Source organism: Zonotrichia albicollis, chromosome 2, assembly GCF_047830755.1.
Source record: "Zonotrichia albicollis isolate bZonAlb1 chromosome 2, bZonAlb1.hap1, whole genome shotgun sequence".
Classification (NCBI taxonomy): domain Eukaryota; kingdom Metazoa; phylum Chordata; class Aves; order Passeriformes; family Passerellidae; genus Zonotrichia; species Zonotrichia albicollis.
The window spans coordinates 86,731,374-86,759,164 of record NC_133820.1 but is presented as its reverse complement, the minus strand read 5'-3'; the positions used below and the strand labels follow the sequence as shown (position 1 = coordinate 86,759,164).

Below are 27,791 nucleotides of genomic sequence, written 5' to 3'. Positions count from 1 at the left end.
TCACAGAGTGGTCCTCTCCAAAAATCAGCTCTTTACATTACTGTGCCATTTTTATTTTATTGTGCCAACTCCTTTCTGACTTTTTCTTTGGAGACTCTGTAAAATGGTTATATTAGAAATGAATAAAATCAAACCCCAGAAACACAATTCCAAAGCCCTGAATAATATGAAAAATGAATTATGAAGTAAAGATACAGTAAAGATAGTTATTGTTGGATGGAGTGTAATTCAGTGGAAGAGAAATAAAATTATATTTAAATGACGATTTACAAAAAGTTTCCTTTTATTTTACATGTGAGCTATAGTTTCAGGATAAGAAATTATAGAGTTTTATAAGGAAAAAAAAATTAATGGATAATTAAATATATTATAAATTTGTTTTTGAATAATAGTTGAATGCTCTCTTTCTTGAGTTGCTTTAAAGACTTGTTATTTTATTTTTTTCTTTCAGGAATGCACAGTATAGGTCCACAGAGACTTCTTTGATCCTCTATTTGGGAAATGGTTGCCACATGGAATTTTGTTATTTCTTTGTTGTTGAAGTTGTATTTTTGCAGCAATGTTTATTTGAAGAAATTCAAGTAGTAGCCAGGGGAGGTTGATTACATGACATAAAGTGCCTTCTTTGCTCTTACCTGCTTAAGATTAAAATCTTTGCTTCACACAATCTCCTTAAATATTTATTTATTTATTTTCATATATTCCTGTCTTTTCACTGTAAAAGTAAGTTATGTGGGACAAAAGTCTTGTCTTGCACAGCCTCAGGGGCATTAAACTAGAGTGAATAGAAAAAAAGAGTGCTTTTTCACCATTGTCTTGTTGCTTATAAAGTAATTTACATGAGACTAAAGGAGGCAGAAAATGCTACTCTTTTGTTATGAGTAATACAGAGAAATAAATAGGTGCAGCTGCAGCTGCTATTAATGGTAGGGAATTGTGCTTCTCCATAACCACTATTATATTGTGTAAGCAGAGCTTGTATATTGAGTTGGTCAGTCATGTTATCTGAGTTATTCTGCTCTTGATTTATAGTTTGCAAGTAGTGCAGAATCAGCCTTAAGGCCTCAGCACAACATAGGATCATAAATTTGAAAGAGTGAGAAGTTTAACTACTTAATGAACAGAAGGTTTTTTTTTTTTCTTGTAGGTAAGTATAATTTATTCAATGAAGTTGGTCACAAGAGAAAAATCAATATTTTTTAAAATAAATGCATGTATTATTGTACCTTAATGGTATTGTGAAATGAATAATTAGTTTCTTTACTTTGTTGATGTTAAAAATTAAGAGAAAAAACAAGTGATAGTCTGTTGATTTCTATACGTACACATTTGAGCTGTAATTTGTCCATGACTCCCTTGAAGAAGTCCTAGAGATCTTGTGGTAGTTCTCTGACAACACAAACTCAATGCTCTATAGGTCAAAATGCGGTGCAATGTTAGGAAATGATAGATCTATTAAGAAAGGAAATTATTTTGCTATGGTGTGTCCACTGCATATAATGTATATATGTTGGTTTTTTATAGATACATATTTAAAACAACATATAATCATCCACATCTTGATTAAGGCATGCGGTAAAATCCACACTATTTAGGTATTACAAAGAAGGCCCACAATATAATTAGGGAAGATAAGAAACATAAGGCAGTGTGGGCCAAGATATGGAAGAGTTTCAAAGAGAAGGAGCTTTGTAGATAAACTCTCGTTAGTGAAAAGAAATTCAAGTGTCACCCAATGAAACAACTACACAGTAGATTTTTAAATGGTGGAATGTTTTTGTTTGTTTGTTGTTTTTGTTTGTTTGTTGTTTTTGTTTGTTATTTTTTTCCTCAACAGACACAGAACATTAAGTTGTAGGGGTCATCTGTGACAAAGTGTTCTGGAAATCAAAAGAGTGCATGAGTCCAAATAATAGTACTGAACAAAATCTTCTATCATGCACTGTGTTCTGGAGCCAACATCTGAACCTGGAAATCCTGAACCAGAGGATTTCTACAAGGTCCCTGTGGAACCTTTTCGTACACATGTCCTCTTAACATCTGCTACTGGCTAATGTGAAGATGGTAGAATAGGAGGATGCGATGACTGCTTCTCTACTGCTAAATGAAACATGGCAAGGGACCTTCCTCTGGTCTTAAGGCCAAGTATTACATCTTGGCTGAAACCAAACTTCACTTGGCTATGGATCTCTTCTGGGCTTCATGCCATGCTTTTTTGTTCTTAGAAAATAGTTATAATGTTGTGGGAGTTTTCTTTTCTTGGGATTTTTTCTTCCTGAGAAGCTGAGAGGTTTCAGGAACAAAATGTAAACAATGTTATCTGCTGCTGTGGAATGCAACAGGTGGATCTGTGTTTGGTTCATCTGCTTGTTTGTAATTAATGGCCAATCACAGCAGAGCTGACTCGGACAGAGAGTCTGAGGAATCTGCCTTTGTTATCATTCTTGTCTTTCTATTCTTAGCTTAGCTAGCCTTCTGAGATGAAACTTCCTTCTATTCTTTTTAGTGCAGTTTTAATGTAATGTGTATCACAAAATAATAAATCAAGCCTTCTGAACATAGAGTCAACATTCTTGTCTCTTCCTTCAACATAAGATCCCTGTGACCACCGTCACAATGAAGGAAGTTCACTGGGTTGGTAAATTCATACTAAAATTCTGAGAATATCTTTTACAAGGTCTGGGATGTGTCACAAGGGCCAGCAGGGACAGTTCAAGCTCTGCAGGCCCTGTTGAGATACAGTGTGTGAAGAGAGCCAAGGCTGATGCAGTCTAATTCACATATTAGGAATGGCAGACGGCGTGCGGTACATCCTGAACTCTGCCTAGGCACTGCCCCGGGGAATGCTGCTTGGCACAGCTTAACCTGACCTCTGTAGCTGAGAGTTAAACAGTTCAGGTGATGGAAGCACCACTTCTCAAGCTTCTTGCCCTCGGTGTTTTTGTTTAGCAGTATTTCAGATGCACTGAGTGATGCCTTGCCTTCCCAGTGAGGTTATAACACAGCTTCTGTTTCAGTTTCTGGGAAAGGTAACTTGAAAATGTGATGTGTTTACTTTTTATCCAAAGGGAAATCCTGGCATAAATTTTTATGGTGGGGTCAAACACGGTTGACTATTATATTATTCATAGAGACATGTTTATTCTTTGAAGCTGTTTCAAGTTAGGGTAAGCTCACCACAAAATTCTTTATCTCTAGATTTTTAAATTCCTGTAGGAATTTCCCCCAGCACCTTATTTGTTTCTTCTCTAGAATATATTGCTTTTATAAGTCTGCTGTCCCAAAAAAACCCTTGAAAAATGATTTAATATGCATTCTCCATTTTTTTGTGTCTTAGATATGTATCATATACAGGCTGGACTACCATAGTTTGCCTAAAATATCATATGAAACCAGAAATTTTATGTAACTTGTCAGTGACTTTCACTATGGTCTGTATTTCTATTCTGATGCATTTTCAACAGTTATTTTATTCAGTGGAAGAGAGATTTCAGTCAACAGATACTGTTAATTTTTATGTAGAACAAGGATAAAGAACTGAGAAGTTTAGCAGAGTATGTAAGTGCAACTCTGGACAAAATTAATTATCTGATCTAGCAGAAAAAAACCTGGAATATATTTGAGGCAGTTAAAAACAAGGCCGCAGTAAAGTTAGACTTCGGAGCTTTCCCAAAAATTAGTTGGAAAATAATTATTTGTATTTGATTGAGAACCTTAAAACATATTCTGGATGCTGGATGCAGCTGCAGGGACACCAGAGATGGCGATGAGTACATGAAGAAATGGACACTCTCCTCTCTAAAGCCAGCTGAGGCTCCTTGGCTTATGAAGAATACAGCACTTTTCAAGCAAGATGTGCTGCTTGTGACAGTAGCAAGTCCTGTGCCTTAAAAGTCTTGAGAGTCAGAAGTTGCCCAGGAGCCAGAGAATTTCCACCCTGGCATTACAAGAAAGGTGGACTGCAAAAGAAGCACAAGTTCCAGACTACAGAAACAACTCTGGGGGGCAAACCAGAATGCTGACCCCAATTTTCACTTGTGCCAGGCACCAGCAGTGAACATACAAAAGATGAAGGAATCACTGGAACCTGCAGAAAGAAGAAAAACTAGAAAGAGACTTATTTACAAGGTTGAGAAATGATGGATGTATACATTGAAATAAAACCCAACTCAGCAGCTGAAAAACAAACAAATAAACTCCTGATGTTAAAATTTAATCCAGGAGACTTCATATTTCATTTTGTTTTGAAAAGCTTAGCTCCAAGTGCAAGTGTTAGAGAGAAGAGCAGTACACAAAACAGTATCTCTGGCTTCTCAACAATGTGTACTCTCTGTGGCAGCTCCTTTGAAATCCCTCAGTTCGCCCCATGAAACGACAGGCACATTGTTCTTGGAGCACATTCGTTGTCTGCAGGCTCCATCTCAGCTGTTCTTTGAATTCAGCGAGGCACTGAAGTGCTACTCCAGGCCTTTGCCTGGTGATTCAGGACTACAGCAGGTGTAATTAAGCTCAGGCATGCTGGTAGGAAACCCAGGACTGCTCACACAGTACATGTGCACTGTAAATGAAGCTCCTGTTGTTATAAAAGAGTCTGTTTTCAGTATCCTGCCATTCCTATTGCAGCACAGGGCCGTTCTGCAGCAGGGAATCCTTTTAGGTAACAGCAATGAGAACTGACTGTGATGGGTCGCTTGACATGTGTTTCTGCAGGACCTGGGTAAAGGAGTTCAAACAGGAAGATTACAGGATTTTGAAGCTGTGAATACCTGACTTAACTCTTTGATGCTTGCAGTGAGGATTTTCTGGTACTTAAACAGCACCAAAATAATTAATGTTAACAGTGCAATTGTTGTTATTACAAAAAAAAAAAAAAATTGCAGAGATTATATATGAACTCCTGGACTGCATGAACTTGCTATGTCAGTGTGCATGGTGCATTGTCTGAAGAACTTGCTTAGTACTGAGCTTTTGTCTGAGGAAAGCCCTAGTGGCATTTGTCTGTAGATGTGTGTTTGAATTGCAACTGCCCTAATTTAAATAAGTAACTGTTTCTGGTAAAGCTAAATCTGTCTTATATGCATACAGATATGACTGTGCAGTACACTAAAACTAAAATGTCCTTACATGCCTCTTTAAGAACATAGACTGTTGCAAATTTAATTTTCCTCATGAAGAGTCGATGGATTTCACAATCCTCAAAGCAAAACTCCAACTCCAGAATTTTTAGAAGAGCTATAAAATTCCACTTATACTGTGGATGCAACACCCACGAAACTGGTCTTAGGGAGAGCAGAATATTTGCCTTCTTCAAAATCAGTTCTATAAGAACATATAATAACCTTAGTATATTCAATTGCCTAATGGCCTCTTATTCATCTAGGTTCCAGTTCACCAGGATACTGAAGCAGATACATTACTTCAAATGCTCAAATAGTCCCCATGAAATGAAAGAAAGTTTATTTCCCCCCTGAAATTAACTACCTGTGAAAATTCCCTAATGAGTAGAATCTTAGAATATGAGCTGCTTTTGCAGAGGCTTTGTGTATAATTAACCTCTTTTATGCCACTGTGCAGCTTTAGAGTAATACTGAAATGCAGCATTAGAATCATGCAGCTTGAGAAGATAATTTGATTGCTATATGGGATGTGCCCAAATCAGCAATAACTCTGACAGGTCCTCTTTTCTCAGAGCTAGACCAAAAGTCATCTATCTTCTGCATACTCAAAGTCATGAACATAGTAGCATTAAAAGTGAAATATTGTATGCAAAGAGGCATGTTTTCTGTGTAGTTAAAAATACTTTTAATGACTTTATGACTAGAGATTATATAGAATGCAACAATGTTAGGGTTTGCTCTTAGATGAGGGTTGTTTTCCATTGTATTATTATTAAAAACAGTCCTACAGAACAGGCCACTGCTATTTGAACAGTTTATTAGGCAGGAATAAACCATCTGAAATAAAATAAACTTCTAAAGGCAATAGAAAATAAAAAGGAAGCAGTCAGCAAATGACACAAGACACTGCTTGCTATTCTATTCCCTTCAGAGAATCTGGAGAGAAAATGGGAATGTCTGGATGTCTCAGGCAATTTTAACCAACAAACCAATGAAACTATTACCTCAACATTAACATCAAATATGCTTTCTCATCCTTAAAAAGCCCCTTAAAAATAGAATACAACTCTTATATTTTGCAATCATAGGAACCAATATCATTCTTCCACTCACTCTAACATTGCTGTGATTGAGTTTGAGTTCAAAATGACCACTAGAATCCCCAAATCACAAACTTTTTTCATTTGTTATCACTCCATCACTTTTGTGATTAAGGTGGTTTGCTGAAATAGTGGCTGAAATGTTCTGAGTCTCACAATAGCAGGTAAATGGCAACCTTAATGTGCTGGTTGAAGAGGGGTAATGACAGTACAAATTGTGACCAGATTTGTAATCTTTCTGTACAGCTGTATCAGGAAATCAGCCAGTTTGGAGCAAAATTCCAGTCAGAGGCTCTTTGATGAAGCATGAAGACAGCTTTAGAGTGTACCTCAGTTTTGGAGATCGTACTGATTTATTAGTTTTTTTATTTCTTTAGGGTTTGTGATGAATTTGCTCATTGAATTTAGAATATTTTAACTAAAATTAAGACTAGCACTATGGGCAAAAATCTCCCCAAAGCCAGCTTTTCCAATGGGTAGAGCAGTGAGCCATTAGAGCACTGTTTAATTTTCCACTGCTTCAGCTTCTGCTCTTTGCTGTGTGGAGACAACGGGCCCTCGGGAGCAGACAGCGTGGGTGTGGTTCATTTCTCAAATCTAGTCTTCCACATGTGCTCTGATCACTCCGGGCTCCTTTCTAGGGTGCAGCTCATCTTATCCTAATTTGCAGGTCTGAAATAAATGGCAAGGACTCTGCTCTAGAATTGCCTATTTGTCTCCCTGGATCCTTCAGGGAGCAGCTCATGCCGTTGGCATCACAGGTTAGGTGAGACAAACCCTGTCCTTTGTGTTGGTACAGCAGAGCATAACATACACAAGGGACAGTCCTCAGTGCAGGAGGAGGCTGCACTGCTGCAGTGCTTTATATTAGATATTAGTTCCTTTGAGATAGCTAGACATTGCTGTAGGCTGCATGTGTTTTACCCCCTTGCTGATTTGCTCTCTGTGTAAGCATTTGCACAGTAAAATAAAATAAAACAACAGCAACAGCAGCAACAACAACAACAGTAATGATGATGATAATAATAATAATAATAGTAATAATAATAATAATAATAATAATAATAATAATAATAGTCATCATCATCATAATCTTTTTTGTGTTGTGTTTTGCACCTTTACTCAGAGGCCACAGTCCTTGTGGGTGTTATGTCATTGACTTATAATCAGTAATGACAAATTTTAGGCTTATAGAAATACTCACTCTGAGGCAGAAGGGTTTACACAGCATTACTTGCCAAGGGACGTCATCCTTCTGCTCATTTTTTGTATACTACTAGTTAAGTTCCATGCTGTAATCCTTCTCTTTAGGGTAAAAACATCCAGGTTTTAATGCATGTAAGGGACCGCGCAGGACTAGCTATTTGTCTTTAATACACCATTACAAAGTGGGCTCTTTCATGGGGCAGATTTACAGATCTCCTGTGGAATCCATCACCTGTAGTCTACATTTTCATTGAAAGAACTTCTGACACGAGATTGTACACTTATCAAAGCTGTACACAGAGAAGACAAAACTATTAGAAGGAAGGAACTAATTACTGCTCAAAACTGATTTTAATAACTTTTTCAGTGCTGTCCCTAGAAAATAAAAATGCAAATTTCCTGTTCTCTATTTGACTGCCACTTACTCGTCCTGCCCCCTCTGCTGGCTGGTAGGTGCAGGATCACTTTTCACACGGTCTTGGTCCCCCGTAGGTAGCACCCGAAGACTGTATTTTATGGATGAGAGCACAATGAAATACATGGGAATTCAGGAGCACCTCTCCTACAACTATGCAAAATAGTATGTTTCCTGTGCTATGAATTTCATCGGTACTTTTCTCAGTTAAAAGCCAGGCAGACCTTTTGTAACACAGGTAGCAAACCACAGATGACAAGTCTAGAAGTTTTTTAAGTATTCCTTTCTCCTTGAGAGTCTTCATGTTCTAAAATATGGGTGTATAAGCAGCTGGATACTTCCCCATGGGGCCATCCTCAACAGAAAAGGGAATGTTCTTGCAGTCCAGGAATAATTGCAGTAGATGTGTGCCATCCCTACAGTCTCTGGGAAAGAGAAGATCCCAAAGGAGACAGGGTCACTGACTTGATAGTTATTATTTCTCTCCACAGGAGTGGTACAAAGTAACTTTATTTATTAAGTTAGTTAGTAGTAAACCGTGATTCATATTTGTGTTTTATTTAGGATAATCAATTTAATCTGACATCAGATAAAATACTCATAGGGATTCCTGAGAAAGTAGCTATGTAGCTTGTTTTAACAATAGATATTGAAAATAAAATGAAGAATCCAGCTTTTGACCTTTTTTTTTTTCTTTCCTTATAGTCTCATAGTGCAACATAAGGTGAATGATTCTTCTATACTGCCCTTGTAACTAGAAGCAATAAGTTTCACTGACCAGGATTAGAGAAAAGAAAGTGGAGGGAATTAGTCCATTCTTTGTGATTGCAACAATGGACATTTTTATCTTCAAAGGATCTCTGGCTTTGCTGCATTCTCCAGTGGTAACCCTGAGACCTGATAATTTGTTAGCAAAGACTCCTTTAGTCCTGTCTTTTTGACACCAGGACACTCAGCAGGTTGATCCTTTTCTCATGGTTTCCTCAGTTGTAGGTTAATTTAACTGACATATTTAAACCACAAAGCAGTCTGGGACTGATTCTTCAGAAATATATAACTTTTAAATATAATTTATCTATAGCATATTTTTGTCTTGCACTACCGACTTGTTTTATGTTCAATTTTGAAGAAAGGCTCCAAAGACAGAGGTGTCTAGAAGGTCTAGAAGGTCACCAGCTATCCTAAAAGTCATCTGCTATAATGTGCAGCAAAATTACTGGGGCCAAATTGAGCCCTTTATTGAACAAGAATAGGTCTCTGTGGCAAAACTAGAAGTAAGGTTTATACATGCACACAGCATACAAATTTGAATTCTGTGTCAGAAACAGAGACAGCAAACTTTGGATCAATATTTGGAAGATAGAAAATAGAAGCAACTTTCCACTGCTTTTAGTGGGGAATAATTCACTTGTTCCTGCTTCTTTGTGCTTAATTTCAATTATTAAGAAACTTAGCAGTGGGCTGAGCAAGCTACTGCAAGCTCCCTTATTTATCTGAGGGGGATACTGCAACTGCATAAGAGGAAAGTGTTTGTGTGCTCATTGTGTGAAAAAATAAAACAAAAGGTAGGTGATATCCAGACCAAGATGTGCTATCACAGTCCTTCATAGTGGTAAATGAAGAAAGCAGTCACTTATCTATCCTTGCAATCTTAACTATGTTTTTAGGGAATTATTGTTTGAGGAAAAAAGGAGGGGTGCAGTGTTCTCAGTTACTTAAAATAAGAGAAAATTTAAATTGAGAAATGTTTTTTCAGTTTCTGTGTGTATGAAGAGATGAAAAAGCTTGGGCATATGTAGCTTCTCCCATCTGCATGCTTCACGTGAAATATGAACAGAGCAAGGCACTCCCCTGCCATGACCCTGGGCATTTTGACTGCATTCAGCTGTGATTTTCAGAGCAATAATCTCCACAAGTATTGAAGTTCCCATGCCACTTGGTGTCACACAGTGTCTAAGGAAGGGCTCTTCTAAAATGCAAAGAGCAGATAGAAATGAACTCCTAATAAGGAAAAAATAAGAAAAAATAAAGGTAATTTCTTAGATGATACACCTTCTGGTACAGTAGTTTCCTATTGAAATTAGTGCCTAGTACCTGAAACACACAGGTGGTTAATAGTGTGGCATTAAGATGACTGATGCTATCTCCAATTCAAATCCCCTTCTGCAGAGGGAGGGGGGCAGGGTAAGAGAAAGAAATTCCTCTTAATGCAAAGCTTGGATAGCATCATTATATGCAGTTATACAGGTCGCTGCCTTCTGCATTTTTATAGTAGCAAATCTCTATAAACCATGCTGCACTTGCTCTGCTGTTCAGAAATATACAGTAAATCCCCTAGAGACCAGACTGAATTTCTAGGACAGGTATGTCTGTTGCAAAATGTGACTGGATTTTGAATATGCTCAAAATCTTCTAATGTGCTTTTATTAGCACTAGGCCTTCTTGAACTTGTCTGTATATCCTAGGTGTTAAATGAGGCATTGTATTTGCATAAACTAGTCCATGCATTTCCCTGAATTACCCCAGCTGGAATCCTCATTATTCGGATAAAGTAGCTTCCTGTCATGTTTGGGAGGGATTCTTGTCAAACAGAATAAATTCTGTCACTCTGCTGATATTTGGTCTTTCAACAAACTATAGGTCTTTTTCCATTAGTACGTTCTCTTCCTTTTTTTTCCTTCATATGTTTTTTCCCCAGCAGAACTGGATGCAGTGGTACACAAGAGGGCTTGAGTTTTACAGTGAGTACAAGAAAAAGCAGCAAGGGGGACAGAAATGAGTTGCCTGGCCTGAGACTACATTTTGAACCCAGGTGATGTATGATGTATACCATCCTCTACTCACCTATTCCCCAGTCTCCATGAAAGAGAAGATGGTCATCTGAGCTAGGAATAAACAGCAGCATCTCCCTGATCCGAGTGGAAAACAGCCACGTTGAAGGATGAAATGCCCATCTGAAAACAGTCTTGTTGCCAGCAGTGTTAACAAAAACAAAATCCCCGGTGTCTTTTTCCTTCTCAGGAAAACAGAAGTAAATAATGAAAGTAACTTTGCCCATTCTAGTATTTAGAGAAAGAGACCAGTGTGATAGATGGACTTGGAGGGTGAGAACTGAAAGTTAACCAAGAACAGAAGAGAAAATGAGCAGACTAAATTTTGCTTGATGTAATCCCCCCAAGTGGGACATTGTATGTTCACAGCTTAAAAGAACTTCTGAGCGATATTTAAAAAAATGAAATAAATAATTTAAAAAAGGAACATGAACTTAAATGCTTATATAAAAATATATTTATTCTATATATATATTCCTAAAATGCTTGACATACTTCAAATGAAACACATTCTGTAAAAGTTCCACTTTCTCAATAGCATTGTTCTTTGGAAGGCAGAAGTCTCATTCATGACACATCTTTGTACAGAAAGAATGATATTAAAATTGTAGGTATCGTGGGCATAAGAAATGCTGAATAAATTTAGGTGGATGCCTTGAAAATGAGAAATATTATCTTCCCAGGTAGAAATAGATTAGAAGGATAATTTGTGATTAAAATAAAAGAATTCTGACATCTGTAATGTGGCTTAAGGTTTATTCTGCTAGCAGATGGCTTTCTTCAGGCATTAGTCTATTGAAGGGTAGCACTCAAATTTCTGTTAAGAGGTAGGATGAAGACTGCTGACTTTGAGTGAAGTAATGCCTCTGTGAAGGCTTGTCACGGTCTTATTCCAAGCTGACTTGATTTTATTTTAAAAATCTTCACATGGGATTCAAAAAAATGGTCTTTGAAGCCTAAGGAAGCCATCTTGGTTTTCCTCAAAACTGATGGTTAGTATTCATAAGGAGGAGCTGATTAGGTGTTGGATTTGATTACCCTAGTGGGCCCCTTCCAGCTCAGAACAGTCTGTGAATCTGTGAAGAACTGAAGAATCTTTGCTGCTCAGGATCTGGGTCTGTTGATGGGGGTGCAATAAGGAATGTGCTCAAATCTGCCCAGGTAAACACTAAATATTTGCCTGTGCTTTAAAGAGAGCTCTACTAATATCACTTTGACACCAACACCACCTCTTTTCCCAAGTGATGTTATTACTGGCCTGACTAGGTAAAAAAAACCTGATGACTGTGCACCACTGCAGTCAGCTCATGCAAATTTGGTCTCTGCTAAATAGGGCAGTCAGAAAAAGCTCCATGTCCTCAAAGCCTATAGGCATGTGTATATGCAGTAGGACTAATGCAACACAGGTCTATGGAGAAAGTTAAAAAGAGTGTAGATGACAGGGAAATCAGTGCTTGAATGAAGACATATCTATAGCGGTTACCCAAAAAAAAAAAAATCCCACCACAACTTTTTTTGAGGTTTTTTTGATTTTTTTTTTGAGTTGTAAAAAAGAGTTATTTTTGTACCATTTCTGCATATACTGAGATTTTGAAGCTGGATTATATTTATATATTAAGAGAAGTATGCAAGCCCTGAAGAAAGTCCAACATTCGTACCTTCGTTATGATGCTTACAGTTGTTACTCATAGGCAATCACCCAGTGGTGTTAAACATTGTGAAATTACAGGCTCATTTTCTTCATGCTGTTTGAATCCCCATTTTTAATATTACAGCAAATTAAAAATGTGTTTTTCCAAACTATAGATTTATATCTTTTTAGAGTGTACCTATGATTTCATCCCTTTTTTATTAGAATTTTTTTTTTAATTTTTGGTCCTAATTTTTAATTTATTTATTTGCCTTTTTTTTAATTGTAAAACAATCTAATCTTTCTATTTTGGTTTAGGCAGGAAAGCTGCAGTATTTTATTCTTGCGGTAGGTGGCAGATGTAGACTACATATTTATTTGTATTTTCGTAAAAATCTAAACTAGAGGATTATTCTATTTTCTAAAAATCTGTATTGATGTTTAGGAGCACCTGCATGTTAAAAATATTATTCCTTCCTAATAAATTTTGTTTTAAGTACCAATGAACTCTCACAATCCCTTATATATTAATAATAATAATAAGTAAATCACAGGTTAGAAAGAGAATAGATTGGACTGAAATTATTTCTGCTGCATTAACCTTGAAGTCAAACTTGTTCATTTCTCATGTTTTCATTTTCCTGGAGTTAAGAGTGATCAAAAAAGTTTCTGTAAAAGAACAGTTGTTTTCATACATATAACACATGCTGTGCTGGATCTCATAATACATTGTCTGGAGCTGTTTCAATTTCTTCCAGTGGCTTTATGCAACAATATAGAGCCTCTCTTGATTAGAATAGATTTGAAGTCGTAGAATTTTAAGGGCCAAATTAAAGTATTACACAGGTATTTTCAGTGGCAGCTGCTGAAGGCGTGCCAGACACTGTACGTGCCTGGTGGAGGCACGGATGACCTCAGAGAGGCACATAATACTTAAGTAATCTGGAAGACCAAGGGAAAATCAATCAGTCTGAAAAGCAATATGGGTTAGGGCTAATATGAATAATAGAAAAGAAGCATGGATATAGGTTTTCAAAATCTGTTTCAAAAGAACATTTTCCTGGTGGAATGATTAATGTTTGCTTGCTGCTCCAGCTTTTAATTTATTCCAGCTTTGTCAGACTCTTGCAGTGTGGGTTGTTCTATTATTTTTTATATGTGCTCTTACACTGCACTTATCGTCATAATACCTGAGTGTCTTAGGGTAGGTGCACTGAATAATTAACATCCACTGCATATTTGTGCTGTCAGCTTCTCCCAAGGAGCCAAGTGTGTGTGAGAGGGGTTTTTTTTCAGGCAATTAAAGCAATGCACAGGCGCACAGTGATATGTGTTAGAGAGGGCACATTCTGAAAAATATGGGTTGTAATTAGAGAGATCTGATGATTCTTTAGTTCCTGTAGTAAGGCTTTTAGTGGTTTTGTTAGCTGTATTTTCTGTACATTTGGGTGTTTTGCAAAAGGATGAAGCACCATTGTCTCATGAGAGCACATTTGTATAAATTTTGCTGGTATGCATGAGTGTAGAAATGGTGGATGCTTATTTAATAGGTTTGCAATGAAATCAGTAGAATTACAGTGGGAATTGGAAGGAACTCCTATTCTGTTCTCTGTACAATTTATAACTCATTAATTGTTGCAGTCTTACTGTGCCAGTACTCTTTAAAGAATTATTTAAAGTTCTTCTGTAGGAAGTAAGTATATTATCTTGATATGGATCCTATTTTCTCTTTTTTTTCTTTCGTTGCTCCCTCTGTCCTTGCTAATCTGATGGTTGCATTGACAGATTAACCAACGGTGATACATGTTTCCATGATTACTATTTCAGGCAATCAAGCTATTTACTGGAACCTGTGCATGATAAATTCTCCCATAAGTAACCACCTGACCAATTTCTGTAACAATTGCCATTGTGGATGGAATAGATGAGAGCTCTTGCCATGGAGAATGAAATCTGGCAAAGTGTGATGTCGGATTCCATCCAAACCTCTTCTGGATTTTACTCTAACTACATTAAAAATAAAGAACAGATTATTTCTCCCTTGACAGATTCCACTCTTCACCATACCTTCCTCCAACTGATGTTACAGATGATTCCATTTGATCTGATGCTTGATCAAATGGATCAATTTGATAGTAGTGGAATGTATATGTTAATAGTAGTGGAATGTACTTGAATCCAATTACCAATGTTTTGCAATACCAAGTAAGTAGAGAGGAACAGCAAATTCTGTGATCATTTGTTTGCCTTATTCCCATTAGATTGCCAGTCAGAGTCTGGAATCTCAGTCTAATTTTTTTTTTTTTAGCTAATGAACAAAGACGCAAACCTCTTGTTTACCCCTCATAAGAAAAATAGAACAACTGAAAGAGATTTTTTGTTTTCTGTTCTTATTACAGATAATTGTTTGTATTATCACAGAATCTAAGAATCATAGCCCCAGTACTTCTGTTATGTACAGTACGGTAAAAACAGAACAAAAATTCTCAGAATCATCAGTATATACAGCAGTATCAGTATATACATTGTTCATCAGTACATACAACAAGGAACAGGAAGTGAATCTGTATGAGGAAAAATAAGATTTCCATTTTGAATTAGGCAATCCTGTTTTTTTATTCATCCCCAGAGTGGAAAAAAAACCCCAAAACACCAAAAAACCACACAGTGGAAAAGATGTCTACAATATTGCTAACCTTCCTTCACGAGACACTTGGCTGAGATGCTGTCTCTCACCTCTGTTTATTGATTGCTTTGCTGACTTTTTACTGGATGTTGGAGTCTTGACAGGTTAAACATTGCCATGAACAATAATGAAGTAGCTAGATCCTTTCTTGTAAACCATAAAATGGCCTTAAGAAGAAATTAAAATAGTAAATAATAATTGTTGTCTAGATTTTCACCTCAGCATGATTTATGAGACTTTTAGGAAGCTGACCTTAGATTTGTCATAAGAAAGGGTAGAAGAAACACCTTATTTCTTTTTGAATTATGAATTCTATCTTTCAATAAAACCTCGGACATAACCCAGTTTGTTACTAAGCTAACAGGATGCATTCCTCAGCCATTAGTAATTTACTGTACTGATGAATCAAAATATGGGCCAAAAGCTGTAATGACATTTAAAAAAATGTCAGGTGATTTTGGTTGCCTCACAGACATAAAATTTCTGACAGTCAACCATATCAAATACAAATGCATTAATCTTGTCCCCAAAGACAAAGAATTTGATCTAGTCCTTGCACCCTATTATTTTTATTTAAATACATATTAATATTCTCATGCTTTATTCAAATTTTGAACTATTATTTCAAATCTGGATTCTTCTTTTTTGCTTTAGATTACTCTGCAATGGTTGCTCATTTTTTTTTTTAATTTGCCTGACCCCTTTATGCCCTATATTTAACTGTCTAAATTTGTATTTTTGTCTTAAATTTTTACTGCTTGGAATAACTTGAGACTGGCAAAATAAATTGGAATTATACAATTTATTTCAAATTAAACACAGGTTCCTGTAGATCTAGTCCATCTGCTTTGATGCTTTGATTAGCAGAGTCAGGCTAATTAAATTCTGCTCACTGTATTTAAATTCCTGAATGTATTTTGTTCATGGCCATCCTTCCAGCAGGAAGATAATTATCTGGTGAATCTGAAAACATCCTGAGCTGTTATTCTGAATTTGGTCTTGGAAAGGGCTTCAAATGTTTACATAGGTTTTTGGTTTTGTTTTACTTTGTTTTGGGATTTATTTTCTAAGGCATATTATGTGCTGCTGTTCTGCTAGGTAATACAATTACACTGAGTAGATGGCTACTGATTATAGTCAATTCAGCAGACTGTTTGTGTCTAAATTGCAGCTAGAAATGATCCTTGATTTACTTTTAAGGGCAGGGTGAGCCCAAATTGCTCGACTCCTTGCTTCCTCTGCCGTTCACAGTGGACTGTCAGCTTGCTCTTACATGTGCAAATGTCAAATTAATTCAGCAGTAGATATGACCTAAAAGACACATGTAATCCAGGACCTCACCATGAGCCTGAATGATTGTGCTTGTGCATTTGCAGAAAAACATATTACTTTTAAAAATCATAATGAAAACCAAAATATGCTCATCCAAAAGTTGTTTAAAACAATGAAAGACAGTTATATCAGCAAAAAATGAAAAATGAAGATTGGCTTTATAGGCAACTCTTTCCAATGCTGAGGGAACAATTGAGAAGTTGGGATAGGACAGGGAAGAGTTTCAGAATTGCCAAGAGAAAGTTGATGTTCTGAAAATTGAGTAGTGGATGCAGAGACTGGTCAGCTTCTCACATTTTTCAGATTGTCAAGGAAATGTAAGCTACTGCAAGGATGAGATGGGGATATTTTTTCCTGTCCTGATGGAAACTGTTCCAGAGACAAATAAAATGTGAGCAATGAACCGCTGAGAGGGAATGCTAGAAAGGATGTGTTCTTAAAGTCAGACCTTTCTTCTGGAAAAGATGAGACAGAGCTCCAGCCCTCGTATTGCTCTGGGATCAATCTGTATATTTTGAGTTAAAGCGTTAACAGTGAGAAAGGAAAAAGGAATGAAAAATCTGGGCTAGAAAGGGGCTATGCCTCTTTTGTCACCTGTTGCCATTGACTGGCCTTTCTGGTTTTTTTCACTCTCTTCAGACATCAAGTCTTGATAATCAAAATCACACTTAATATTCACAAAGGATTTAGGGATAGTGTTTAAAAAACCTTTTTGATTTTTCTGTATATAAATTTTTAACTCTAAATACCTATTTATTTAAAAGAAGCATACTAAGACTTTAGTTCAATAAACTATGTTCACTAAGAGCCAACTTTGACCTACCTAAATAGGAGAAATAATAAGAACTATAATAAGAAGAAATGCATTAGAAAAGTCAGAGAAGGGAAAGAAGGGAAGCTAATTTTTTTGAATCCTGCTCTTAGCTGGTGCATTGACACCAAACTCATCATCTCTAGCATAGAATCATAGAATCATGTATCATGGACTGGTTTGGGTTGAAGGGGACCTTAAAGATCATCTTGTTCCAAAGATCATGCTATGGGCAGGGACACCTTCCACCTGACCAGGTTGCCAGTGTTCCATTCAACCTGGCTTGAAATGGTTTAAAGAGTGGAACATTCACAACTTGTCTCTCTCTAGGAACTGAAAGTCTTTCTGGGCTTCTGGCAGATATATAAAGCTAGAATTTCCATAAAGTTATTCTAAATTATGGGCTTTACTCAAGGAAGAAGGAGCACTTACATGAAATCTCAGTATATAAGCTGCCTCCACTTGCTTTTGGCACAAGATGAAATTGGTTGTAAAATACAAGTCAGAAGAGATACAAGTAGAAGCCTGCAGAGCATTCAGATTTGGAATTCTGTAATGGTGTTTTATAAGGGTCTTTAGGTGACAGCTTATTTCCCTCAGTTTCCATGTAAATTATGATATTAGTGTTAAGGAGACTCTTAAACTCTTGATATTTAATTTTAAGCAGCTGTTGAAGACTTCAGCACACACAAATCTTCTTAAGTATCAAGTCCAACTACTTGAAGTTTTAAAGGAGGTTTATTTTAGGTTTCAGCAAAAATATTTATTAAGCTCCTATAAGAGTTGCATCAAGAGATACCTTTTACAGTTACAATTAATTGCTATTAACATTACTATTATTAGTTATAACTATCCTTGTTAGAATGATAATCATAAATTATAAGAATGTTTTGTAATGCTTTACTGAGTTCAGATATGTATAGAGATCCCACTGGCATAAATTCTTTGCTGTTATTGTTGTTATCAATATTTAGGATCATGATATGTTGAAAAATATTTCAAGAACATTTGGAGTCCCCAGCTGAGCTCACAGCCTCATTTTGCAAGGCTTTACAAAAACACACAGCAACAGATTATGCCTCTCTTTCAGTATAAACAGATGCAAACCATAAGAAGCTGTTGGCTTATTGTGATTTGATTAGGAGAGGTATACTTTTAGGTAGTACAAGATTAATTCTTATTTTAGTTGACTAATGCCACAATTTTAAAAAATGCAAATCACTCTGGCCTTAGTAGAGCTTTAGTTCTGTCTTTTTGGTGTTGTTCCAGAATATAGAGGACAATTGTTAATGTGGTTTCTAATTTACCCACTTGAAAATACATTAATTCAGTAATTTGACTTTAGTTTGACTAGCTATAAAAATTCATTTGTGCAATATCTAACAGTTTTCAGCAGTTAAGCCTTCAATCAGATGATAGAAAAAACCCCAAGAAATGCTGTCAAAAAACCCCACCTTGAAAAGTTCTTATTATATTCTCAAGTGACGCAATATGAATTCATTGGAACTGAGTAAACCTATGGAGGATCTAACTTGGTGTGTTATTTGGCAAACTAGTGAATTTTGTCGGACCTTTTGTGTTCTCAAAGAACATTGAAAAAGTGATTTAACCTTGAATACTAATATCTTTATGGTAGCATATTCAGAAGCACAGTAGGAAACAGTAGTAATTTAGGATTTTAGCTATAATTCATGCCTAATGGAAACAAGATCCCTCATCACAGATTGATCATAGATGATAAGTTGTTTTTCTGACTCCTCATAATTTAAGAGAGGAAATGGAACCACATCCTCCAAAATATAAATCAAGAAGTATTTCCTTTCTCAGTTCCACAGAAAGTCTTCTCAGAAGGTTTAAAGAAACTTCAAGTTTGATGTGTTTATTTACTCCTTTTGCAATGTCTGTCTCTGTTTTTTTCCCTTTGCATGTCTACCATGCCCTTGAAAACAAACAATTGCAGGTTTTAGTGATTACTTTTACATCAGGTTAGAAATAATCTATTATTCTCAAGATTGAGTTTAAGTTTTCTGGACTCCGGCAAAATATTGCTTTAATTTCACTTCCTTATTCAGCATGGTCTGTTAAAGTTGCAGGTTGAGAGACACCTCATGTTTCAAAAGCAAAATGCTGCAGTCTGTATCGGGTGGGTAAGACTTGTACAGTGGCCTCCTGCAGGATACAGATCTGAACTCGGCACTGAAAATGTTTCATTTGCATAGACATTCACCATATTGATTGCAACAGAAAAGACAGCAGGTAATAAAGGTGATAAAAGTTAGTGCTGCTGAAATGAGATCTTGTTTGCAGCCTGCATGAATGCTCAGTTGGAGCTTCTGTGATAGGGCTGGTCTCTGAAAACATTTGTCTCATAAGCATTTTTAGAAAATCTGTGTGAAGTGATATAGAAAACCAAAGGAAGTCACAGCTTTATGTTCATGACAGTCAGACAGTACAGTAATTTGAAAATGCTTCCAGTAAAATAGGAATGAATGTACTTCCCTTGATCTGACATTTTCAAAACATTTTCGGGCTACTGTTCTTCACAGATATGCTGTGGCATGCCACATGCATTTTCGGCGTGTATTGCAGTAGCAACTACTTTACATTTCCTGCAGGTTTGCAGTATTCAGGTAGGTATAATGGCTTTCCATATTCCTTGCTTTCTTTTATTACCTTATCTGGCAGTTGAAAAGGACATCTGGTGTCTGCACATATGGCAGACTTCAAATCTCAGATTCACAGAAGAAATCTTGAAGGATATGGACAAAATATTTTTCTTTAATGGACGATAACCCTTGTCTTTAAGATTGTTAATGGCAGGAAACTTGGGTTTTTCTGTTGTAACAATTCATAGTGACAATGAATCCCACAGACAAATGTGTTTGGCTTCCTCTGTCCTCTGTTAAACGTCTGAAAGTCAGACGCTGAAATATGATCTAGTCAGCCAAGACTCCCTTGTCAGCCAAGTAGGAAAGTTATGCACCTCCTAAGGGTGATTCATTCCTAAGGAGTGTTTAAGATATGTCCCTTGAATTGTCTAGGACTGTGTCTTTCTCCTGGCAAAGGAGACTCTGGCTTTAGGTGTGAATGCAACCTTTTCAAGTCTGAAGTTAATTATGCTTAAACCTATCCTTGAGAGCTTCAAGATTTTGATACCTAAAGACAACAGAAGCTTCAGATGGTACAAGGAATCATGTGAACAGTCCACGTCAAATATAGTACAGTTTAAAAAGCTGATAAAGGTGGTTTTATGCTTTTAAAAATTTTTTTATTGGAATGAGAGAGGGAATTCTCACAGAGAGATCACTAATGCTCTTTTATAGCTGGCAACTGCAATTGGGTGTCTGCAAGAGGCAGTGACTCAAGTGCTTTTTATCTAGTGGAAATGTGAAAAAAGTATTTTGTGGTAGGTGTGTGTGTGTGTCTGTGCATCCCTACATATACCACACTTGAAATTTAAGAGAATACTATTATACAAAACAAGAACAGTATAAATGACTCAAGTTATCATGATAGTACTAGCTCAAGGAGGATATTTAAAGGTTATCTTTTGAAACACCCCAAAATTACTCTGATCGAGGTTAAAGGGCATTGCTACTTTCCCTTTTTTCTTCCTTTTCATTCTCAGCCTGTGCTGCCACAGGCCTGCTTCTGTGAACTTTGGGCCCTTGACAACACTGAGCTCTACAGCACATGCATGGAAATATGGGGGGACTCAGCAGCGCTGTAACTGAACTTTTTTTTCAGCACTAAACATCTATCTTTCAATTTCATAATGCAAAGGAGGGTCAAAGCAAACAATTAGAGAATAAATCTCACAAATCACCTCAAGCATGAAATCACAGGAGAAAAGGGGTAGCAGGACCGACCAGCTCCCTGCTTTTCACGCTCAGCCCATGTCACAGCACACCCAGCTCCGTGGCTTTGGGGGTGGCCAGGGGAATCCCAGCCATGGTCTGTGCTCCTTGTGCCACCTGCGCTTCCCCTTGTGGCGTGTCACAGTGCTGGCACTGGAGCTAGCATGTGTCACCTGCCCTTAGCCCCAGAGGAAAATGAAACCAAGCAAGTTTTTACAGGACACTTTCAACATTGAATGGGGATGGGTCCCATTACACTCAAGACAAGAGATACAACTGAGATAAAAGAAAATCTTTGGTTGGCACTAGCTTTTCTGACTGCTGCACCTGGTGCCAACAGATTGGTTTGAGCGCAGCTTTATCCCACAAATCAGTGGAAGATGTATTATCTGCAAAAAAAGGTAAACAGAAGATTTGCAAGTTTAAAGGGCCAGGGGAAGCACAGATCTATCAGCTGGAATGTGCAGGAACTGATCTAGGGCCAGCTCTTGGGAGAGTGGTAAAATTCACTGTAGATTAGGTGATGATAAAATTAACAAGTACGTAAGTAGACAGTTCTGAATTTAGAAATTAAAACTGAGTTTTCAAAATTCAGTCCAGTGTCAAAGCCATCAGACTTATTTTTCCTTTCTAATTAAACATCTGAAAGCACATTTTATTGCTACCTATGAAAAAGTTGGTAACTTTTCCATACTTTTCCACTATAAAAAAGCTGTGAACACAGTTGATATTTTGTGCCTAATTTCTCAAGATGTTTTATCCTCAAATATATGTCTGGGCTTTATGGTAAAGTAAGATATTAAATAACACAGGATCAAAGTCTTCAGTATTTGTTCTGCATCAGGGGAGAATGCTATACTGACATAAAAAGTAAACTTTATTTTTATACATCTGTCTATCTTATTGTCCTGCTTATAACACAGACTGTTGAAATGGAAATAACACCAAGTCTCCAAGCCTTATGATCAAAAACAAAACTAAAGAAAAGGCAACTATTTTTTAAATCAAGACCTAATAGCCTCCAAAGAGATATTACGGGTTTTTTTGTAAGTGTGTTATGGGTTTCTCTTTTTTTTTTCTATTTAGTTTGGGTTTTAGAAACTCTGAGCTGAGGACATTTGAAAATCCTCAGTTCTGTTTATATGTTTCTTCTTAAATCACTGTAAAAACACTTGGCTTTAGGTGTCACAATAATGAATAATTATGGATTGCTATAAAGTATGAATGCTATTACAACTGTTTAGAATGTGATAAAAATCTTTGTTCACCTTTTCAAACAGAAAATACAGCATGTATTATAACTTCAATAGCAAGTGAGAATATTTAATGTTGAGCTTCCTTGAGATTACTGCAGTGTTATCTTTTTTTGACATTAAGCACCATTTCAAGTCCAAAAATAGTTTTCTTCAGAAGTAATATGTTAGTATTTATGTTACCATTAGCATGTTTAAATGAAGGTCATTTAGATTTATTATTAGTAAATGAAAATACTGCTAAATTCACATTAATATTAGTCTTAGAACCTTATATATTTAAAGTATTCTGTAACATAATTATATAAAGGAAAATCAGTTTTAATATGTCAGATAGTTTTATCATCTTACAGGCAGCCCTCCAAAGTTAATAATGTCAGGAAACATGAAGTGGTTTTGGCTATAAGATTAGACTTTTTATTTGGGAGAGGGCTTTAATTTTCACTTCAAAAGTAGATTTCATGCCCCATGAAATTTAAATGGTGACATTTAGAAAAAGTTCACTTTATTAAATATAGTGAAAAATTATAGTGTACATGCTTCTTGCTCAATCCATCAAGACTACCTCTGGAAAGACCAGGAGTCTTTTTGCAGGTAAGAAAAAAGTGAATTCACTAAATAATCAGTTTCACCAATTGTTCATCCTCAGGAGGGATGTAGCTAGGCAGAATTATTTGCTTCCTTAATTGTATTGACTGGAGTTTGGAAACAAAACTTCTAAATGTATTCAAAACTTTTCTTTTTATTTAATGACACTTATTTATTTAATGACACTGAAAAAGTTTAACTTCCACAGAGAAATTCCAAGAACACCTGATAAAAATTAAACAGACAATGCTGGTAACTCTTTATTAGATGTGACTAAGCAATGCTGGGATCCCACATCACCTTTCAATAAGTGGGACTTGTCTTACACGAGATAGATTTGTACATATTCTTCTTTTCAAGAAAGTTAATGGAGAAGAGTCACTTTGAAAATATGCAAGTGAAGCCTTCTAGACCAATGCTCAGAATCTGTATAGGCATAATTTCATAAGAAACTGAGGTGAACACTAAAAAGACTGAAGCAAAAGGGTTTTTGTTATGTGCACTGCCATAAGCCATCTCTGCAGGAGTGGAGAGCTGCCCCCAGCAAAATTATGGCCAATCCTCTGAGCAGACAGAGACCAGCAGAGACAAGATGCAGGAAATCAGCTCAGTGGGTGTGCTAATTTTGTCTTCACAGATGTCTTTTGGAGTTGGGCTGAAAACAGTGTTGATAACATTGGGATGGTTTTGTTGCTGCTGAGCAGTGCTTACACAGTGTGCTTTCTCTTTCTCTTACATCCCACCAAGGAGTTGGGGGACACACAACTGGGACATGTAACTGCATCTGACTGAAGGGATGTCCCAAACCTTATGGCATCATGTTCAGCATATAAATCCTGGGGAAGAAGGAAGGAGGAAACATTCAGAGTGGTGGCATTTGTCTTCTCAAGTAACTGTCACACATGACGGAGCCCTGCTCTCCTGGAGATGGCTGAACACCTGCTTGCCATGGGAAATGGTGAATGAATTTCCTGTTTTACTTTGCTTGCATGCATGAGTTTTGCTTGCCCTATTAAACTGTCTTTATTTCAGCCTATCAGCTTTTTCCCTTTTCTGATTTGCTCCCCAGTCCTGTTGGTGGAGGCGTGAGCGAGCGGCTCTGTGGTGCTTGGTTGCCAGCTGGGGTTAAACCACAACAGCAGGCTATCTTCACATACCATTGATAAAAAAAAGATTTGTTGTAGGGAGGGAACAGGCCAATTTACTGCCCTTCAAGTGCCCTGGCTGTTCTTCAAAAAGAGTTGGGTAGTAAAAAGCAGCCATCCCTTACATTCCCCGGTTGCTCTGTTAACAATGCATTTTTGTTAGGCATGTAGTAGCAATGCAGCTGTGACCTGAGATTCATTAGTTCTGTAGTTGGATAGATATATATGAATCCTACTGCTTCAGTTAGTATCAGCCAGAAGCTGACCATTAATTTAATCAATCAACGACTGAGACTCATGGACTGGTTACAATTAGTGTTAACTAAATGGTGAATAACAGCATATGTAAGCCCTGGCAGATGTTGTGATTCTCACTGGGCTTTGCTTTTTTTAAGAGGAACTGCTTATGCCTCAAAGAACTGTTTGATATAAATGAGGGGAAAAAAAAGAGAAATGTGAAAGAATAGATATCTCCATATCAAAGCAAAAGTTCAAGACCCAGATCCAGTAAAGAACATATTCAGCTGCACCCTCCCCAAACCTTTGGTAGAAGTGTTATAAAAAGAGATTTCTGTAGAATCATAGAATGATCTGGGTTGGAAGGAATGTTAAAAACCATACAGTTCCAGCTTCCCTACCATGGGCAGGGACACCTTCCACCAGACCAGGTTCATCAGGTTTCCCGTGCTTCCAAGAGTGGGGTATTTACAACTTCTCTGGGAAATCTCCTCCAGTGCCTCACAGTAAGGAATTTCTCCCTAATAGTCAATCTAAATCTAGATGAGAGAAGAAAACAGGTGACAATGAAGATAAAATAATGATTTCACTGAAGAAAATACAGAAACAGGAATGTAGTGCATGGTCTGGGTGTAGAAACTGCAGATCAAATAGGGGGAATTTGCTATGTTGGCTTGTCTTGCTATTTAAGGAAGAAGCTTTGGCACTATTTAAGAATTTACAATTGATTTATTCTCTGTAAACCATCCTGTAATTTTGAGAGAATCAGTTCAATAGAACATGGCTGCTTACCAAGCTCCCAAAGAAGGAAGGAATGTCCTGACAGCATTTTGCAGTTTTCCTCAGTTTGTAAAGACAGTTGTTTTATCAAGTGTAAGAAATAAATCAGGAGTCTGAAAATAGGGATAAAATTTACAGGCATAAAACTTTCTCCACGGAATAAAATTATATAAAATTAAAGTGACTTTTAATTTCTAAATATGGAGAACCAGAAAAGTTGCCAGTCTAATGTATGAAGTAGTGAGTAAGTGGGTAGTAGGAATACTTTACTGGTAGGAATAAATCATTTCTTTGCATTGATTACCTGTTTCACCTCAGAAGTCAATATTTAAGGACCGAAATTTTCCATACAATTACGAATTAAACAAGGTTGCTGAAGAAGAAGGCAATCTTACACACTTGTCTAGACACAAATTGTAGTCAATGAGCCCCATAGGTTAAGACGTTCAGTAATCCAGTGTGCTTAAAAGGTTTTATTAAGAATAATCCTGATAGTATTGATTCATTGATGACAAGATAAGATTTAGAAGTGCTAAATCTATTTGCCAGTCTCTTCAGTTTATTCAAAAGGAAGTCTAGCTTCTAATCCTCTGGATTTAATCTTATGTTGTATCATTCTCATGTTACAGAATAAATGTTTTGAGAGGATCTATTTCTCTGGATATGAAATGCCATAATATCTATTGCATTACGTAGTGGCCACAACAGGAACTGCCCTGCACATTTGATTTCCACATCTCAATCAAACCAGAGCTGAGGAGTGGTCCAGAAGCCGGTGGTGCTGTGCAGTGAAGATGATCCAGCTTTCCAGGGGTCTGTCCATCCATCACTGTTTTTCATTGTCTCTGACTCTGGGAACTGAGTGAAGGTGTTGGACACTTTTTTTGTGTAAAGCACTTCCTCTTTTTTATACTTTTGCTGTCAATATTGTTGCTCTGTGCATGATTCCACTGCATTTCAGTAATTGGTTATTTCAACCTGTAGTCTCTGCCTCTGTCCCTCTCTCACCAGGGGTGTGAGGGGAAGGAGAATGGTTTGTTTGAAATTTAATTTCTAACTGGTGTTGAAGCACTCCAGTACTTTATATACAGAGGCAAAGGGATTAAATATCTCTCCATTAGTGCTATTAACAGTACCCTTATTAATCTCTTTGAGTATTTGTTGTATTCTTGCTCCTGAAAAATACATTTTATTTCTGTTAAGAATCAACATTTTAGTTGTACATTGTTTCCATGGTATGACCTAAAATTTTCACAGATGTTTCTATCATCCTCAAAACTGCTCCCTGTGGACTTACTATGGCCTTCTCATCTATATCAGAAGATGAGGAATTTCAAGTCTTTCAGCTTGTTCTCTCTAAAATAAGAATTTTATCAAGTATTCTGTGTACCAAATATTTGTACAGAACAACACAGATAGTTTCTACCTGTGTGCTCTACACACTCATTTTTATAAAAAGAGGAAAAAGAGATTCATCACAACAGATGCAAGAAATTTGGCCCCTATCCCACACATATCCTTAATTGAGTTTGCTTTTCAAGAAGGCTGCTTTGCAGTCAAAAAAAAGGGGTTTTTTAGCAGTATGTGTTTTCTCTCTCATTTTATTATGTTTTCACTCTTGATAGAAAACAATCACTTTTCTTATCACTTTGGGAAATGAATTCTTTTTAAGCACAGATTAATACAATATTGATAAAAGCCATTGTTATGTATATATGTCTGTAGTGAACAAAAGTAATTTTGTTCCTCTAGACTTTTGAAATCTGCAGCATTATTGGCTGTCTAAATCTCATTGATTTGCCTCATGTAAGCATATGGAGCTTTTTGTAAGTAATGAAATGCTAGGGTTCAGTTTGGTGCATCTTTCATTAAATCTGCAGTGATGAAATCTCTTTAATAATGTGTATGACATTGTTTTCCCCTCCCCCAACTTTCATCTGGGATGGAGATGTAATTGAACTGCTTTTCTTTCATATTTTATGTGGACAGGTAGTAAAATCTATGATATTTTTAAGACATTGTGAAATTCACCTTTTTTCTCAAGTTAGAACCTTGCTTTTATAAATATGTATATTTATTGTCAGGATATATAAAACAGATCAGAAAAAATACTTGTTCAAACATTGAGTTAGTAGCCAGAACTAAACAAAAATCAGATAAAAAAGACAAAGAAAATAATTGTCAAAAAAACACAGACTTAGTCGTCAATCCCAAAAATACTTGATTTTATGGATACTTTTACAGAAAAGAATAATCCGTCTGACGATCATGGGATGATTGCTGTAAACAAAATTGAAATGTTGCTTACAATGAAATGAATAAGTGTGGCTACACATAAAAAGAAATCTCTAAGCTCTTATTGTTTTAAAAATGGGTAATAATATTTTTTTTTGTTATTGGGCACTTGGAATATAAACAGCATTATGTTAAAACATTCAAGTTTTATTTATAAAGCAAGATTCTGAGTCTTGGTCAGTACTTTAGTACATTAATCATATGATATAGAGAACTGGAACTGAAAAGAATGGAGGCAACTGTCCTTTGCACTGCATGGAGAAGTATATATGAGTTCAGAGAAAATGTTTTGTTGGGTAAAATATTTGAGCTTAAATTATAGCTATATCGATGATATGGATGAATCTCAGATAAAATTTAAAAAGCCTTCTTCCATGAAAAAATAAATTAATAAATAAAACTGTCTCTTTAAATATTAATAAGGTCAATTTATGAAGCCTGACACTGTCTTTACAGTGTAGCACACTTTACTTCTTCAGATAAGGACACTATGCTTGAAGATTACTTT

General features: G+C 36.5%; 1 long non-coding RNA gene across 1 annotated transcript in view; it reads left to right on the top strand.

Moving 5' to 3' along the window:
* The window catches only part of LOC141728353 (uncharacterized), a 114,229-nt gene extending 86,671 nt beyond the window's left edge, over positions 1-27,558 (top strand). The window contains exons 2-3 of the long non-coding RNA XR_012579279.1: positions 23,574-23,784; positions 25,618-27,558. This is a non-coding gene — a long non-coding RNA (uncharacterized LOC141728353). The remainder of the gene's footprint in view (positions 1-23,573; positions 23,785-25,617) is intronic.
* Positions 27,559-27,791: the final 233 nt, after the last annotated feature.